We start from the raw sequence: 18228 nt of genomic DNA on the forward strand, positions 1-18228 counted from the left end.
CTGTTTTACCATCCAACAAAACATTCTGTCCCAAGTACTAACCTCAATAGTCTGAAGACAATTAATGAAGACTCAATTAAGGGCGTCAATGCTATTGCCTTTGTGAAATGCGAAAAGATGTTTACATTTTTTCAATTTAGCATGCTTTTTCCCTCAGCCTCGGTAGTTCAGTGGTGATGAGGATAGATGTGATGAGGTGGTGTTTACATTTTTTGTCAAGCCTGACACGAGGCAGGTCTATTGTAGAATGGCCAGCTTGGACATATGTGCAGTCCTCTACCTTCTAGAGAGAGCATTGGTAATGCAAAGGACAAAGGAATAAAGGCTTTAGGAGAACAAGTGTTTTTTTCCGTGAACTCTAGATGCTTAAAGCATATATAAAACCTAAAATTCAACCCAAACTAAAGCGGACATCCAGGAATTGCGCTCCCCTGTCTAATACCCAAGATGTGTGCCAGTCAAGGAGCTTAGATTTCAACACCTGCAAATTTTCACACCACTAGAAGGGCATGAAACAGAACAAATGAAAAAGGGAAGGTATGCTATAAAGATGTTTTAAAACATTTCTACCTTCTCTCCATCTCTTGAGTAGACGTGATGGGTGGACAGCTTCCGAAACAGTTTTCCAACAAAACATTCTGTCCCAAGTACTAACTTCATTAGTGTGACTGTCCAGAGGTGCAGTGGAACACAATGTGGGCATTGGTAGTTCAGTGGTGATGAGGTTAGTGTGTGGTTTAGTACGTAGTACTGATGGACCATCAAAAAACATTCTGTCTACACGCGATGGCGTCTTCAATGGAACTCCTTTCTCCGGCACATGGGCATTGGTGGTTCAGTGGTCGAATTCTCGCCTCTGCATCTGCAAATTCTCACCCCACTAGAATGGCATAAAACACAACAAAGGTAAAAAGGAAGGTATGCTATAAAGATGATTTAAGACACTTCTACCTTCTCTCCATCTCTTGAGTAGACACGAGGGATGGGCAGTTTCCGAAACTGTTTTACCTGGCGTTGGTGGTTCAGTGGTGATGAGGTTAGTGTGTGGTTTAGTACGTAGTACTGATGGACCATCAAAAAACATTCTGTCTACACGCGATGGCGTCTTCAATGGAACTCCTTTCTCCGGCACATGGGCATTGGTGGTTCAGTGGTCGAATTCTCGCCTCTGCATCTGCAAATTCTCACCCCACTAGAATGGCATGAAACACAACAAAGGTAAAAAGGAAGGTGTGCTATAAAGATGATTTAAGACACTTCTACCTTCTCTCCATCTCTTGAGTAGACGTGATGGGTGGACAGCTTCCGAAACAGTTTTACCTTTCAACAAAACATTCTGTCCCAAGTACAAATGTCATTAGTGCGACTGTCCAGTGGTGCAGTGGAACACAATGTGGGCATTGGTAGTTCAGTGGTGATGAGGTTAGTATGTGGTTTAGTATGTAGTACTGATGGACCATCAAGAAAAAGATTCTGTCTACACGCGATGGCGTCTTCAATGGAACTCCTTTTTCCAATACGTGGGCATTGGTGGTTCAATGGTCGAATTCTCTCCTGCCACGCGGGAGAGCCGGGTTCGATTCCCGGCCAATGCAAGCGCCTCTTTAAAAGTCTCAGCTTGACTGACTGATATGCAGTAACAGAGGTCTCAGCCTTCTATTTATTCTCAGGACAATTAATGAAGACCCAATTAAGTGTGTCAATGCTATTGTCTTTATGAAATGCGAAAAGGTGTTTACAATTAACAGTTGGCAGCGCGTCAGTCTCATAATCTGAAGGTCGTGAGTTCAAGCCTCACACGAGGCAGGTTTCTCGTAGAATGGACAGCTTCGACATATGTGCGGTCCTCTACCTTCCAGAGACAGCATTGGTAATCCAAAGGTCAAAGGAATAAAGTCTTCAGCACAACAAGTGTTCTTTCCGTGAACTCCAGCTCCCCTCTCTAGTACCGAGATTTGTGCCAGTCAAGGAGCTTAGACTTCAACACCTGCACATTTTCACACCACTAGAATGACATGAAACAGAACAAAGGAAAAAGGGAGGGTATGCTATAAAGATGTTTTGAGACAGTTCTACCTTCTCTCCATCTCTTGAGTAGACGTGAGGGCTGGGCAGCCTCCGAAACTGTTTTACCATCCAACAAAACATTCTGTCCCAAGTACTAACCTCAATAGTCTGAAGACAATTAATGAAGACTCAATTAAGGGCGTCAATGCTATTGCCTTTGTGAAATGCGAAAAGATGTTTACATTTTTTCAATTTAGCATGCTTTTTCCCTCAGCCTCGGTAGTTCAGTGGTGATGAGGATAGATGTGATGAGGTGTTTACATTTTTTGTCAAGCCTTGGACATATGTGCAGTCCTCTACCTTCTAGAGAGAGCATTGGTAATGCAAAGGACAAAGGAATAAAGGCTTTAGGAGAACAAGTGTTTTTTTCCGTGAACTCTAGATGCTTAAAGCATATATAAAACCTAAAATTCAACCCAAACTAAAGCGGACATCCAGGAATTGCGCTCCCCTGTCTAATACCCAAGATGTGTGCCAGTCAAGGAGCTTAGATTTCAACACCTGCAAATTTTCACACCACTAGAAGGGCATGAAACAGAACAAAGGAAAAAGGGAAGGTATGCTATAAAGATGTTTTAAGACATTTCTACCTTCTCTCCATCTCTTGAGTAGACGTGATGGGTGGACAGCTTCCGAAACAGTTTTCCAACAAAACATTCTGTCCCAAGTACTAACTTCATTAGTGTGACTGTCCAGAGGTGCAGTGGAACACAATGTGGGCATTGGTAGTTCAGTGGTGATGAGGTTAGTGTGTGGTTTAGTACGTAGTACTGATGGACCATCAAAAAACATTCTGTCTACACGCGATGGCGTCTTCAATGGAACTCCTTTTTACAACACGTGGGCATTGGTGGTTCAGTGGTCGAATTCTCGCCTCTGCATCTGCAAATTCTCACCCCACTAGGATGGCATGAAACACAACAAAGGGAAAAAGGAAGGTATGCTATAAAGATGATTTAAGACACTTCTACCTTCTCTCCATCTCTTGAGTAGACGTGATGGGTGGACAGCTTCCGAAACAGTTTTCCAACAAAACATTCTGTCCCAAGTACTAACTTCATTAGTGTGACTGTCCAGAGGTGCAGTGGAACACAATGTGGGCATTGGTAGTTCAGTGGTGATGAGGTTAGTGTGTGGTTTAGTACGTAGTACTGATGGACCATCAAAAAACATTCTGTCTACACGCGATGGCGTCTTCAATGGAACTCCTTTCTCCGGCACATGGGCATTGGTGGTTCAGTGGTCGAATTCTCGCCTCTGCATCTGCAAATTCTCACCCCACTAGAATGGCATGAAACACAACAAAGGGAAAAAGGAAGGTATGCTATAAAGATGATTTAAGACACTTCTACCTTCTCTCCATCTCTTGAGTAGACACGAGGGATGGGCAGTTTCCGAAACTGTTTTACCTTTCAGCAAAACATTCTGTCCCAAGTACAAATGTCATTAGTGCGACTGTCCAGTGGTGCAGTGGAACACAATGTGGGCATTGGTAGTTCAGTGGTGATGAGGTTAGTATGTGGTTTAGTATGTAGTACTGATGGACCATCAAGAAAAAGATTCTGTCTACACGCGATGGCGTCTTCAATGGAACTCCTTTTTCCAACTCGTGGGCGTTGGTGGTTCAGTGGTCGAATTCTCGCCTGCCACGCGGGAGACCCGGGTTCGATTCCCGGCCAATGCAAGCACCTCTTTAAAAGTCTCACAACTCAAAATGAGCGCAGCTTGACTGACTGATATGCAGTAACAGAGGTCTCAGCCTTCTATTTATTCTCAGGACAATTAATGAAGACCCAATTAAGTGTGTCAATGCTATTGTCTTTATGAAATGCGAAAAGGTGTTTACAATTGTTTTTCAATTTAGCAGGCGCATTCCCTCAGCCTCGTTGGCGCAGTTGGCAGCGCGTCAGTCTCATAATCTGAAGGTCGTGAGTTCAAGCCTCACACGAGGCAGGTTTTTCGTAGAATGGACAGCTTCGACATATGTGCGGTCCTCTACCTTCCAGAGACAGCATTGGTAATCCAAAGGTCAAAGGAATAAAGTCTTCAGCACAACAAGTGTTCTTTCCGTGAACTCCAGCTCCCCTCTCTAGTACCGAGACTTGTGCCAGTCAAGGAGCTTAGACTTCAACACCTGCACATTTTCACACCACTAGAATGACATGAAACACAACAAAGGAAAAAGGGAAGGTATGCTATAAAGATGTTTTGAGACAGTTCTACCTTCTCTCCATCTCTTGAGTAGACTTGAGGGCTGGGCAGCCTCCGAAACTGTTTTACAACAAAACATTCTGTCCCAAGTACTAACCTCATTAGTCTGAAGACAATTAATGAAGACTCAATTAAGGGCGTCAATGCTATTGCCTTTGTGAAATGCGAAAAGATGTTTACATTTTTTCAATTTAGCATGCTTTTTCCCTCAGCCTCGGAAGTTCAGTGGTGATGAGGATAGATGTGATGAGGTGTTTACATTTTTTGTCAAGCCTGACACGAGGCAGGTCTATTGTAGAATGGCCAGCTTGGACATATGTGCAGTCCTCTACCTTCTAGAGAGAGCATTGGTAATGCAAAGGACAAAGGAATAAAGGCTTTAGGAGAACAAATGTTTTTTTCCGTGAACTCTAGATGCTTAAAGCATATATAAAACCTAAAATTCAAGCCAAACTACAGCGGACATCCAGGAATTGCGCTCCCCTGTCTAATACCCAAGATGTGTGCCAGTCAAGGAGCTTAGATTTCAACACCTGCAAATTTTCACACCACTAGAAGGGCATGAAACAGAACAAAGGAAAAAGGGAAGGTATGCTATAAAGATGTTTTAAGACATTTCTACCTTCTCTCCATCTGTTGAGTAGACGTGATGGGTGGACAGCTTCCGAAACAGTTTTACCTTTCAACAAAACATTCTGTCCCAAGTACAAATGTCATTAGTGCGACTGTCCAGTGGTGCAGTGGAACACAATGTGGGCATTGGTAGTTCAGTGGTGATGAGGTTAGTATGTGGTTTAGTATGTAGTACTGATGGACCATCAAGAAAAAGATTCTGTCTACACGCGATGGCGTCTTCAATGGAACTCCTTTTTCCAACACGTGGGCATTGGTGGTTCAGTGGTTGAATTCTCGCCTGCCACGCGGAGACCCGGGTTCGATTCCCGGCCAATGCAAGCGCCTCTTTAAAAGTCTCAGCTTGACTGACTGATATGCAGTAACAGAGGTCTCAGCCTTCTATTTATTCTCAGGACAATTAATGAAGACCCAATTAAGTGTGTCAATGCTATTGTCTTTATGAAATGCGAAAAGGTGTTTACAATTAACAGTTGGCAGCGCGTCAGTCTCATAATCTGAAGGTCGTGAGTTCAAGCCTCACACGAGGCAGGTTTTTCGTAGAATGGACAGCTTCGACATATGTGCGGTCCTCTACCTTCCAGAGACAGCATTGGTAATCCAAAGGTCAAAGGAATAAAGTCTTCAGCACAACAAGTGTTCTTTCCGTGAACTCCAGCTCCCCTCTCTAGTACCGAGATTTGTGCCAGTCAAGGAGCTTAGACTTCAACACCTGCACATTTTCACACCACTAGAATGACATGAAACAGAACAAAGGAAAAAGGGAGGGTATGCTATAAAGATGTTTTGAGACAGTTCTACCTTCTCTCCATCTCTTGAGTAGACGTGAGGGCTGGGCAGCCTCCGAAACTGTTTTACCATCCAACAAAACATTCTGTCCCAAGTACTAACCTCAATAGTCTGAAGACAATTAATGAAGACTCAATTAAGGGCGTCAATGCTATTGCCTTTGTGAAATGCGAAAAGATGTTTACATTTTTTCAATTTAGCATGCTTTTTCCCTCAGCCTCGGTAGTTCAGTGGTGATGAGGATAGATGTGATGAGGTGTTTACATTTTTTGTCAAGCCTGACACGAGGCAGGTCTATTGTAGAATGGCCAGCTTGGACATATGTGCAGTCCTCTACCTTCTAGAGAGAGCATTGGTAATGCAAAGGACAAAGGAATAAAGGCTTTAGGAGAACAAGTGTTTTTTTCCGTGAACTCTAGATGCTTAAAGCATATATAAAACCTAAAATTCAAGCCAAACTAAAGCGGACATCCAGGAATTGCGCTCCCCTGTCTAATACCCAAGATGTGTGCCAGTCAAGGAGCTTAGATTTCAACACCTGCAAATTTTCACACCACTAGAAGGGCATGAAACAGAACAAAGGAAAAAGGGAAGGTATGCTATAAAGATGTTTTAAGACATTTCTACCTTCTCTCCATCTCTTGAGTAGACGTGATGGGTGGACAGCTTCCGAAACAGTTTTCCAACAAAACATTCTGTCCCAAGTACTAACTTCATTAGTGTGACTGTCCAGAGGTGCAGTGGAACACAATGTGGGCATTGGTAGTTCAGTGGTGATGAGGTTAGTGTTGGGTTTAGTACGTAGTACTGATGGACCATCAAAAAACATTCTGTCTACACGCGATGGCGTCTTCAATGGAACTCCTTTCTCCGGCACATGGGCATTGGTGGTTCAGTGGTCGAATTCTCGCCTCTGCATCTGCAAATTCTCACCCCACTAGAATGGTATGAAACACAACAAAGGGAAAAAGGAAGGTATGCTATAAAGATGATTTAAGACACTTCTACCTTCTCTCCATCTCTTGAGTAGACACGAGGGTTGGGCAGTTTCCGAAACTGTTTTACCTTTCAGCAAAACATTCTGTCCCAAGTACAAATGTCATTAGTGCGACTGTCCAGTGGTGCAGTGGAACACAATGTGGGCATTGGTAGTTCAGTGGTGATGAGGTTAGTATGTGGTTTAGGCTGCAAGCGCCTCTTTAAAAGTCTCAGCTTGACTGACTGATATGCAGTAACAGAGGTCTCAGCCTTCTATTTATTCTCAGGACAATTAATGAAGACCCAATTAAGTGTGTCAATGCTATTGTCTTTATGAAATGCGAAAAGGTGTTTACAATTGTTTTTCAATTTAGCAGGAGCATTCCCTCAGCCTCGTTGGCGCGTCAGTCTCATAATCTGAAGGTCGTGAGTTCAAGCCTCACACGAGGCAGGTTTTTCGTAGAATGGACAGCTTCGACATATGTGCGGTCCTCTACCTTCCAGAGACAGCATTGGTAATCCAAAGGTCAAAGGAATAAAGTCTTCAGCACAACAAGTGTTCTTTCCGTGAACTCCAGCTCCCCTCTCTAGTACCGAGATTTGTGCCAGTCAAGGAGCTTAGACTTCAACACCTGCACATTTTCACACCACTAGAATGACATGAAACAGAACAAAGGAAAAAGGGAGGGTATGCTATAAAGATGTTTTGAGACAGTTCTACCTTCTCTCCATCTCTTGAGTAGACGTGAGGGCTGGGCAGCCTCCGAAACTGTTTTACCATCCAACAAAACATTCTGTCCCAAGTACTAACCTCAATAGTCTGAAGACAATTAATGAAGACTCAATTAAGGGCGTCAATGCTATTGCCTTTGTGAAATGCGAAAAGATGTTTACATTTTTTCAATTTAGCATGCTTTTTCCCTCAGCCTCGGTAGTTCAGTGGTGATGAGGATAGATGTGATGAGGTGGTGTTTACATTTTTTGTCAAGCCTGACACGAGGCAGGTCTATTGTAGAATGGCCAGCTTGGACATATGTGCAGTCCTCTACCTTCTAGAGAGAGCATTGGTAATGCAAAGGACAAAGGAATAAAGGCTTTAGGAGAACAAGTGTTTTTTTCCGTGAACTCTAGATGCTTAAAGCATATATAAAACCTAAAATTCAAGCCAAACTAAAGCGGACATCCAGGAATTGCGCTCCCCTGTCTAATACCCAAGATGTGTGCCAGTCAAGGAGCTTAGATTTCAACACCTGCAAATTTTCACACCACTAGAAGGGCATGAAACAGAACAAAGGAAAAAGGGAAGGTATGCTATAAAGATGTTTTAAGACATTTCTACCTTCTCTCCATCTGTTGAGTAGACGTGATGGGTGGACAGCTTCCGAAACAGTTTTACCTTTCAACAAAACATTCTGTCCCAAGTACAAATGTCATTAGTGCGACTGTCCAGTGGTGCAGTGGAACACAATGTGGGCATTGGTAGTTCAGTGGTGATGAGGTTAGTATGTGGTTTAGTACGTAGTACTGATGGACCATCAAAAAACATTCTGTCTACACGCAATGGCGTCTTCAATGGAACTCCTTTCTCCGGCACATGGGCATTGGTGGTTCAGTGGTCGAATTCTCGCCTCTGCATCTGCAAATTCTCACCCCACTAGAATGGCATGAAACACAACAAAGGGAAAAAGGAAGGTATGCTATAAAGATGATTTAAGACACTTCTACCTTCTCTCCATCTCTTGAGTAGACGTGAGGGCTGGGCAGCCTCCGAAACTGTTTTACCATCCAACAAAACATTCTGTCCCAAGTACTAACCTCAATAGTCTGAAGACAATTAATGAAGACTCAATTAAGGGCGTCAATTCTATTGCCTTTGTGAAATGCGAAAAGATGTTTACATTTTTTCAATTTAGCATGCTTTTTCCCTCAGCCTCGGTAGTTCAGTGGTGATGAGGATAGATGTGATGAGGTGTTTACATTTTTTGTCAAGCCTGACACGAGGCAGGTCTATTGTAGAATGGCCAGCTTGGACATATGTGCAGTCCTCTACCTTCTAGAGAGAGCATTGGTAATGCAAAGGACAAAGGAATAAAGGCTTTAGGAGAACAAGTGTTTTTTTCCGTGAACTCTAGATGCTTAAAGCATATATAAACCTAAAATTCAACCCAAACTAAAGCGGACATCCAGGAATTGCGCTCCCCTGTCTAATACCCAAGATGTGTGCCAGTCAAGGAGCTTAGATTTCAACACCTGCAAATTTTCACACCACTAGAAGGGCATGAAACAGAACAAAGGAAAAAGGGAAGGTATGCTATAAAGATGTTTTAAGACATTTCTACCTTCTCTCCATCTCTTGAGTAGACGTGATGGGTGGACAGCTTCCGAAACAGTTTTCCAACAAAACATTCTGTCCCAAGTACTAACTTCATTAGTGTGACTGTCCAGAGGTGCAGTGGAACACAATGTGGGCATTGGTAGTTCAGTGGTGATGAGGTTAGTGTGTGGTTTAGTACGTAGTACTGATGGACCATCAAAAAACATTCTGTCTACACGCGATGGCGTCTTCAATAGAACTCTTTTCTACGGCACATGGGCATTGGTGGTTCAGTGGTCGAATTCTCGCCTCTGCATCTGCAAATTCTCACCCCACTAGGATGGCATGAAACACAACAAAGGGAAAAAGGAAGGTATGCTATAAAGATGATTTAAGACACTTCTACCTTCTCTCCATCTCTTGAGTACACACGAGGGTTGGGCAGTTTCCGAAACTGTTTTACCTTTCAGCAAAACATTCTGTCCCAAGTACAAATGTCATTAGTGCGACTGTCCAGTGGTGCAGTGGAACACAATGTGGGCATTGGTAGTTCAGTGGTGATGAGGTTAGTATGTGGTTTAGTATGTAGTACTGATGGACCATCAAGAAAAAGATTCTGTCTACACGCGATGGCGTCTTCAATGGAACTCCTTTTTCCAACACGTGGGCATTGGTGGTTCAGTGGTCGAATTCTCGCCTGCCACGCGGGAGACCCGGGTTGGATTCCCGGTCAATGCAAGCGCCTCTTTAAAAGTCTCAGCTTGACTGACTGATATGCAGTAACAGAGGTCTCAGCCTTCTATTTATTCTCAGGACAATTAATGAAGACCCAATTAAGTGTGTCAATGCTATTGTCTTTATGAAATGCGAAAAGGTGTTTACAATTGTTTTTCAATTTAGCAGGCGCATTCCCTCAGCCTCGTTGGCGCAGTTGGCAGCGCGTCAGTCTCATAATCTGAAGGTCGTGAGTTCAAGCCTCACACGAGGCAGGTTTTTCGTAGAATGGACAGCTTCGACATATGTGCGGTCCTCTACCTTCCAGAGACAGCATTGGTAATCCAAAGGTCAAAGGAATAAAGTCTTCAGCACAACAAGTGTTCTTTCCGTGAACTCCAGCTCCCCTCTCTAGGACCGAGATTTGTGCCAGTCAAGGAGCTTAGACTTCAACACCTGCACATTTTCACACCACTAGAATGACATGAAACAGAACAAAGGAAAAAGGGAGGGTATGCTATAAAGATGTTTTGAGACAGTTCTACCTTCTCTCCATCTCTTGAGTAGACGTGAGGGCTGGGCAGCCTCCGAAACTGTTTTACCATCCAACAAAACATTCTGTCCCAAGTACTAACCTCAATAGTCTGAAGACAATTAATGAAGACTCAATTAAGGGCGTCAATGCTATTGCCTTTGTGAAATGCGAAAAGATGTTTACATTTTTTCAATTTAGCATGCTTTTTCCCTCAGCCTCGGTAGTTCAGTGGTGATGAGGATAGATGTGATGAGGTGTTTACATTTTTTGTCAAGCCTGACACGAGGCAGGTCTATTGTAGAATGGCCAGCTTGGACATATGTGCAGTCCTCTACCTTCTAGAGAGAGCATTGGTAATGCAAAGGACAAAGGAATAAAGGCTTTAGGAGAACAAGTGTTTTTTTCCGTGAACTCTAGATGCTTAAAGCATATATAAACCTAAAATTCAACCCAAACTAAAGCGGACATCCAGGAATTGCGCTCCCCTGTCTAATACCCAAGATGTGTGCCAGTCAAGGAGCTTAGATTTCAACACCTGCAAATTTTCACACCACTAGAAGGGCATGAAACAGAACAAAGGAAAAAGGGAAGGTATGCTATAAAGATGTTTTAAGACATTTCTACCTTCTCTCCATCTCTTGAGTAGACGTGATGGGTGGACAGCTTCCGAAACAGTTTTCCAACAAAACATTCTGTCCCAAGTACTAACTTCATTAGTGTGACTGTCCAGAGGTGCAGTGGAACACAATGTGGGCATTGGTAGTTCAGTGGTGATGAGGTTAGTGTGTGGTTTAGTACGTAGTACTGATGGACCATCAAAAAACATTCTGTCTACACGCGATGGCGTCTTCAATAGAACTCTTTTCTACGGCACATGGGCATTGGTGGTTCAGTGGTCGAATTCTCGCCTCTGCATCTGCAAATTCTCACCCCACTAGGATGGCATGAAACACAACAAAGGGAAAAAGGAAGGTATGCTATAAAGATGATTTAAGACACTTCTACCTTCTCTCCATCTCTTGAGTACACACGAGGGTTGGGCAGTTTCCGAAACTGTTTTACCTTTCAGCAAAACATTCTGTCCCAAGTACAAATGTCATTAGTGCGACTGTCCAGTGGTGCAGTGGAACACAATGTGGGCATTGGTAGTTCAGTGGTGATGAGGTTAGTATGTGGTTTAGTATGTAGTACTGATGGACCATCAAGAAAAAGATTCTGTCTACACGCGATGGCGTCTTCAATGGAACTCCTTTTTCCAACACGTGGGCATTGGTGGTTCAGTGGTCGAATTCTCGCCTGCCACGCGGGAGACCCGGGTTGGATTCCCGGTCAATGCAAGCGCCTCTTTAAAAGTCTCAGCTTGACTGACTGATATGCAGTAACAGAGGTCTCAGCCTTCTATTTATTCTCAGGACAATTAATGAAGACCCAATTAAGTGTGTCAATGCTATTGTCTTTATGAAATGCGAAAAGGTGTTTACAATTGTTTTTCAATTTAGCAGGCGCATTCCCTCAGCCTCGTTGGCGCAGTTGGCAGCGCGTCAGTCTCATAATCTGAAGGTCGTGAGTTCAAGCCTCACACGAGGCAGGTTTTTCGTAGAATGGACAGCTTCGACATATGTGCGGTCCTCTACCTTCCAGAGACAGCATTGGTAATCCAAAGGTCAAAGGAATAAAGTCTTCAGCACAACAAGTGTTCTTTCCGTGAACTCCAGCTCCCCTCTCTAGTACCGAGATTTGTGCCAGTCAAGGAGCTTAGACTTCAACACCTGCACATTTTCACACCACTAGAATGACATGAAACAGAACAAAGGAAAAAGGGAGGGTATGCTATAAAGATGTTTTGAGACAGTTCTACCTTCTCTCCATCTCTTGAGTAGACGTGAGGGCTGGGCAGCCTCCGAAACTGTTTTACCATCCAACAAAACATTCTGTCCCAAGTACTAACCTCAATAGTCTGAAGACAATTAATGAAGACTCAATTAAGGGCGTCAATGCTATTGCCTTTGTGAAATGCGAAAAGATGTTTACATTTTTTCAATTTAGCATGCTTTTTCCCTCAGCCTCGGTAGTTCAGTGGTGATGAGGATAGATGTGATGAGGTGTTTACATTTTTTGTCAAGCCTGACACGAGGCAGGTCTATTGTAGAATGGCCAGCTTGGACATATGTGCAGTCCTCTACCTTCTAGAGAGAGCATTGGTAATGCAAAGGACAAAGGAATAAAGGCTTTAGGAGAACAAGTGTTTTTTTTCCGTGAACTCTAGATGCTTAAAGCATATATAAAACCTAAAATTCAAGCCAAACTAAAGCGGACATCCAGGAATTGCGCTCCCCTGTCTAATTCCCAAGATGTGTGCCAGTCAAGGAGCTTAGATTTCAACACCTGCAAATTTTCACACCACTAGAAGGGCATGAAACAGAACAAAGGAAAAAGGGAAGGTATGCTATAAAGATGTTTTAAGACATTTCTACCTTCTCTCCATCTCTTGAGTAAACGTGATGGGTGGACAGCTTCCGAAACAGTTTTCCAACAAAACATTCTGTCCCAAGTACTAACTTCATTAGTGTGACTGTCCAGAGGTGCAGTGGAACACAATGTGGGCATTGGTAGTTCAGTGGTGATGAGGTTAGTGTGTGGTTTAGTACGTAGTACTGATGGACCATCAAAAAACATTCTGTCTACACGCGATGGCGTCTTCAATGGAACTCCTTTCTCCGGCACATGGGCATTGGTGGTTCAGTGGTCGAATTCTCGCCTCTGCATCTGCAAATTCTCACCCCACTAGAATGGCATGAAACACAACAAAGGGAAAAAGGAAGGTATGCTATAAAGATGATTTAAGACACTTCTACCTTCTCTCCATCTCTTGAGTAGACACGAGGGTTGGGCAGTTTCCGAAACTGTTTTACCTTTCAGCAAAACATTCTGTCCCAAGTACAAATGTCATTAGTGCGATTGTCCAGTGGTGCAGTGGAACACAATGTGAGCATTGGTAGTTCAGTGGTGATGAGGTTAGTATGTGGTTTAGTATGTAGTACTGATGGACCATCAAGAAAAAGATTCTATCTACACGCGATGGCGTCTTCAATGGAACTCCTTTTTCCAACACGTGGGCATTGGTGGTTCAGTGGTCGAATTCTCGCCTGCCACGCGGGAGACCCGGGTTGGATTCCCGGTCAATGCAAGCGCCTCTTAAAAAGTCTCAGCTTGACTGACTGATATGCAGTAACAGAGGTCTCAGCCTTCTATTTATTCTCAGGACAATTAATGAAGACCCAATTAAGTGTGTCAATGCTATTGTCTTTATGAAATGCGAAAAGGTGTTTACAATTGTTTTTCAATTTAGCAGGCGCATTCCCTCAGCCTCGTTGGCGCAGTTGGCAGCGCGTCAGTCTCATAATCTGAAGGTCGTGAGTTCAAGCCTCACACGAGGCAGGTTTTTCGTAGAATGGACAGCTTCGACATATGTGCGGTCCTCTACCTTCCAGAGACAGCATTGGTAATCCAAAGGTCAAAGGAATAAAGTCTTCAGCACAACAAGTGTTCTTTCCGTGAACTCCAGCTCCCCTCTCTAGTACCGAGATTTGTGCCAGTCAAGGAGCTTAGACTTCAACACCTGCACATTTTCACACCACTAGAATGACATGAAACAGAACAAAGGAAAAAGGGGGGGTATGCTATAAAGATGTTTTGAGACAGTTCTACCTTCTCTCCATCTCTTGAGTAGACGTGAGGGCTGGGCAGCCTCCGAAACTGTTTTACCATCCAACAAAACATTCTGTCCCAAGTACTAACCTCAATAGTCTGAAGACAATTAATGAAGACTCAATTAAGGGCGTCAATGCTATTGCCTTTGTGAAATGCGAAAAGATGTTTACATTTTTTCAATTTAGCATGCTTTTTCCCTCAGTCTCGGTAGTTCAGTGGTGATGAGGATAGATGTGATGAGGTGTTTACATTTTTTGTCAAGCCTGACACGAGGCAGGTCTATTGTAGAATGGCCAGCTTGGACATATGTGCAGTCCTCTACCTTCTAGAGAGAGCATTGGTAATGCAAAGGACAAAGGAATAAAGGCTTTAGGAGAACAAGTGTTTTTTTCCGTGAACTCTAGATGCTTAAAGCATATATAAAACCTAAAATTCAAGCCAAACTAAAGCGGACATCCAGGAATTGCGCTCCCCTGTCTAATACCCAAGATGTGTGCCAGTCAAGGAGCTTAGATTTCAACACCTGCAAATTTTCACACCACTAGAAGGGCATGAAACAGAACAAAGGAAAAAGGGAAGGTATGCTATAAAGATGTTTTAAGACATTTCTACCTTCTCTCCATCTCTTGAGTAGACGTGATGGGTGGACAGCTTCCGAAACAGTTTTCCAACAAAACATTCTGTCCCAAGTACTAACTTCATTAGTGTGACTGTCCAGAGGTGCAGTGGAACACAATGTGGGCATTGGTAGTTCAGTGGTGATGAGGTTAGTGTGTGGTTTAGTACGTAGTACTGATGGACCATCAAAAAACATTCTGTCTACACGCGATGGCGTCTTCAATAGAACTCTTTTCTACGGCACATGGGCATTGGTGGTTCAGTGGTCGAATTCTCGCCTCTGCATCTGCAAATTCTCACCCCACTAGGATGGCATGAAACACAACAAAGGGAAAAAGGAAGGTATGCTATAAAGATGATTTAAGACACTTCTACCTTCTCTCCATCTCTTGAGTACACACGAGGGTTGGGCAGTTTCCGAAACTGTTTTACCTTTCAGCAAAACATTCTGTCCCAAGTACAAATGTCATTAGTGCGACTGTCCAGTGGTGCAGTGGAACACAATGTGGGCATTGGTAGTTCAGTGGTGATGAGGTTAGTATGTGGTTTAGTATGTAGTACTGATGGACCATCAAGAAAAAGATTCTGTCTACACGCGATGGCGTCTTCAATGGAACTCCTTTTTCCAACACGTGGGCATTGGTGGTTCAGTGGTCGAATTCTCGCCTGCCACGCGGGAGACCCGGGTTGGATTCCCGGTCAATGCAAGCGCCTCTTTAAAAGTCTCAGCTTGACTGACTGATATGCAGTAACAGAGGTCTCAGCCTTCTATTTATTCTCAGGACAATTAATGAAGACCCAATTAAGTGTGTCAATGCTATTGTCTTTATGAAATGCGAAAAGGTGTTTACAATTGTTTTTCAATTTAGCAGGCGCATTCCCTCAGCCTCGTTGGCGCAGTTGGCAGCGCGTCAGTCTCATAATCTGAAGGTCGTGAGTTCAAGCCTCACACGAGGCAGGTTTTTCGTAGAATGGACAGCTTCGACATATGTGCGGTCCTCTACCTTCCAGAGACAGCATTGGTAATCCAAAGGTCAAAGGAATAAAGTCTTCAGCACAACAAGTGTTCTTTCCGTGAACTCCAGCTCCCCTCTCTAGTACCGAGATTTGTGCCAGTCAAGGAGTTTAGACTTCAACACCTGCACATTTTCACACCACTAGAATGACATGAAACAGAACAAAGGAAAAAGGGAGGGTATGCTATAAAGATGTTTTGAGACAGTTCTACCTTCTCTCCATCTCTTGAGTAGACGTGAGGGCTGGGCAGCCTCCGAAACTGTTTTACCATCCAACAAAACATTCTGTCCCAAGTACTAACCTCAATAGTCTGAAGACAATTAATGAAGACTCAATTAAGGGCGTCAATGCTATTGCCTTTGTGAAATGCGAAAAGATGTTTACATTTTTTCAATTTAGCATGCTTTTTCCCTCAGCCTCGGTAGTTCAGTGGTGATGAGGATAGATGTGATGAGGTGGTGTTTACATTTTTTGTCAAGCCTGACACGAGGCAGGTCTATTGTAGAATGGCCAGCTTGGACATATGTGCAGTCCTCTACCTTCTAGAGAGAGCATTGGTAATGCAAAGGACAAAGGAATAAAGGCTTTAGGAGAACAACTGTTTTTTTCCGTGAACTCTAGATGCTTAAAGCATATATAAAACCTAAAATTCAAGCCAAACTAAAACGGACATCCAGGAATTGCGCTCCCCTGTCTAATACCCAAGATGTGTGCCAGTCAAGGAACTCCTTTCTCCGGCACATGGGCATTGGTGGTTCAGTGGTCGAATTCTCGCCTCTGCATCTGCAAATTCTCACCCCACTAGAATGGCATGAAACACAACAAAGGGAAAAAGGAAGGTATGCTATAAAGATGATTTAAGACACATCTACGTTCTCTCCATCTCTTGAGTAGACACGAGGGTTGGGCAGTTTCCGAAACTGTGTTACCTTTCAGCAAAACATTCTGTCCCAAGTACAAATGTCATTAGTGCGACTGTCCAGTGGTGCAGTGGAACACAATGTGTTTAGTATGTAGTACTGATGGACCATCAAGAAAAAGATTCTGTCTACACGCGATGGCGTCTTCAATGGAACTCCTTTTTCCAACACGTGGGCATTGGTGGTTCAGTGGTCGAATTCTCGCCTGCCACGCGGGAGACCCGGGTTCGATTCCCGGCCAATGCAAGCGCCTCTTTAAAAGTCTCAGCTTGACTGACTGATATGCAGTAACAGAGGTCTCAGCCTTCTATTTATTCTCAGGACAATTAATGAAGACCCAATTAAGTGTGTCAATGCTATTGTCTTTATGAAATGCGAAAAGGTGTTTACAATTGTTTTTCAATTTAGCAGGCGCATTCCCTCAGCCTCGTTGGCGCAGTTGGCAGCGCGTCAGTCTCATAATCTGAAGGTCGTGAGTTCAAGCCTCACACGAGGCAGGTTTTTCGTAGAATGGACAGCTTCGACATATGTGCGGTCCTCTACCTTCCAGAGACAGCATTGGTAATCCAAAGGTCAAAGGAATAAAGTCTTCAGCACAACAAGTGTTCTTTCCGTGAACTCCAGCTCCCCTCTCTAGTACCGAGATTTGTGCCAGTCAAGGAGCTTAGACTTCAACACCTGCACATTTTCACACCACTAGAATGACATGAAACAGAACAAAGGAAAAAGGGAGGGTATGCTATAAAGATGTTTTGAGACAGTTCTACCTTCTCTCCATCTCTTGAGTAGACGTGAGGGCTGGGCAGCCTCCGAAACTGTTTTACCATCCAACAAAACATTCTGTCCCAAGTACTAACCTCAATAGTCTGAAGACAATTAATGAAGACTCAATTAAGGGCGTCAATGCTATTGCCTTTGTGAAATGCGAAAAGATGTTTACATTTTTTCAATTTAGCATGCTTTTTCCCTCAGCCTCGGTAGTTCAGTGGTGATGAGGATAGATGTGATGAGGTGTTTACATTTTTTGTCAAGCCTGACACGAGGCAGGTCTATTGTAGAATGGCCAGCTTGGACATATGTGCAGTCCTCTACCTTCTAGAGAGAGCATTGGTAATGCAAAGGACAAAGGAATAAAGGCTTTAGGAGAACAAGTGTTTTTTTCCGTGAACTCTAGATGCTTAAAGCATATATAAAACCTAAAATTCAAGCCAAACTAAAGCGGACATCCAGGAATTGCGCTCCCCTGTCTAATACCCAAGATGTGTGCCAGTCAAGGAGCTTAGATTTCAACACCTGCAAATTTTCACACCACTAGAAGGGCATGAAACAGAACAAAGGAAAAAGGGAAGGTATGCTATAAAGATGTTTTAAGACATTTCTACCTTCTCTCCATCTCTTGAGTAGACGTGATGGGTGGACAGCTTCCGAAACAGTTTTCCAACAAAACATTCTGTCCCAAGTACTAACTTCATTAGTGTGACTGTCCAGAGGTGCAGTGGAACACAATGTGGGCATTGGTAGTTCAGTGGTGATGAGGTTAGTGTTGGGTTTAGTACGTAGTACTGATGGACCATCAAAAAACATTCTGTCTACACGCGATGGCGTCTTCAATGGAACTCCTTTCTCCGGCACATGGGCATTGGTGGTTCAGTGGTCGAATTCTCGCCTCTGCATCTGCAAATTCTCACCCCACTAGAATGGTATGAAACACAACAAAGGGA

At 43.5% G+C, this 18228-nt stretch overlaps 9 non-coding genes across 9 annotated transcripts; all 9 read left to right on the forward strand.

Moving 5' to 3' along the window:
• The first annotated feature begins 3680 nt into the window (after positions 1-3680).
• Positions 3681-3751, forward strand: trnag-gcc (transfer RNA glycine (anticodon GCC)). Its single transcript has one exon. It is a non-coding gene; the product is annotated as a tRNA-Gly (tRNA).
• Positions 3752-3947: 196 nt separating this feature from the next.
• On the forward strand, positions 3948-4020 carry trnam-cau (transfer RNA methionine (anticodon CAU)). The gene has a single exon. It is a non-coding gene; the product is annotated as a tRNA-Met (tRNA).
• Positions 4021-5161: 1141 nt separating this feature from the next.
• trnag-gcc (transfer RNA glycine (anticodon GCC)) lies at positions 5162-5231 on the forward strand. The gene has a single exon. It is a non-coding gene; the product is annotated as a tRNA-Gly (tRNA).
• Positions 5232-9908: 4677 nt separating this feature from the next.
• Positions 9909-9981, forward strand: trnam-cau (transfer RNA methionine (anticodon CAU)). Its single transcript has one exon. It is a non-coding gene; the product is annotated as a tRNA-Met (tRNA).
• A 1775-nt stretch (positions 9982-11756) lies between these two features.
• trnam-cau (transfer RNA methionine (anticodon CAU)) lies at positions 11757-11829 on the forward strand. The gene has a single exon. It is a non-coding gene; the product is annotated as a tRNA-Met (tRNA).
• Positions 11830-13606: 1777 nt separating this feature from the next.
• On the forward strand, positions 13607-13679 carry trnam-cau (transfer RNA methionine (anticodon CAU)). The gene has a single exon. It is a non-coding gene; the product is annotated as a tRNA-Met (tRNA).
• A 1776-nt stretch (positions 13680-15455) lies between these two features.
• On the forward strand, positions 15456-15528 carry trnam-cau (transfer RNA methionine (anticodon CAU)). The gene has a single exon. It is a non-coding gene; the product is annotated as a tRNA-Met (tRNA).
• A 1154-nt stretch (positions 15529-16682) lies between these two features.
• On the forward strand, positions 16683-16753 carry trnag-gcc (transfer RNA glycine (anticodon GCC)). The gene has a single exon. It is a non-coding gene; the product is annotated as a tRNA-Gly (tRNA).
• A 178-nt stretch (positions 16754-16931) lies between these two features.
• Positions 16932-17004, forward strand: trnam-cau (transfer RNA methionine (anticodon CAU)). The gene has a single exon. It is a non-coding gene; the product is annotated as a tRNA-Met (tRNA).
• The last annotated feature ends 1224 nt before the right edge of the window (positions 17005-18228 follow it).

Source organism: Channa argus, unplaced genomic scaffold (genome assembly GCF_033026475.1).
Source record: "Channa argus isolate prfri unplaced genomic scaffold, Channa argus male v1.0 Contig022, whole genome shotgun sequence".
Classification (NCBI taxonomy): Eukaryota; Metazoa; Chordata; class Actinopteri; order Anabantiformes; family Channidae; genus Channa; species Channa argus.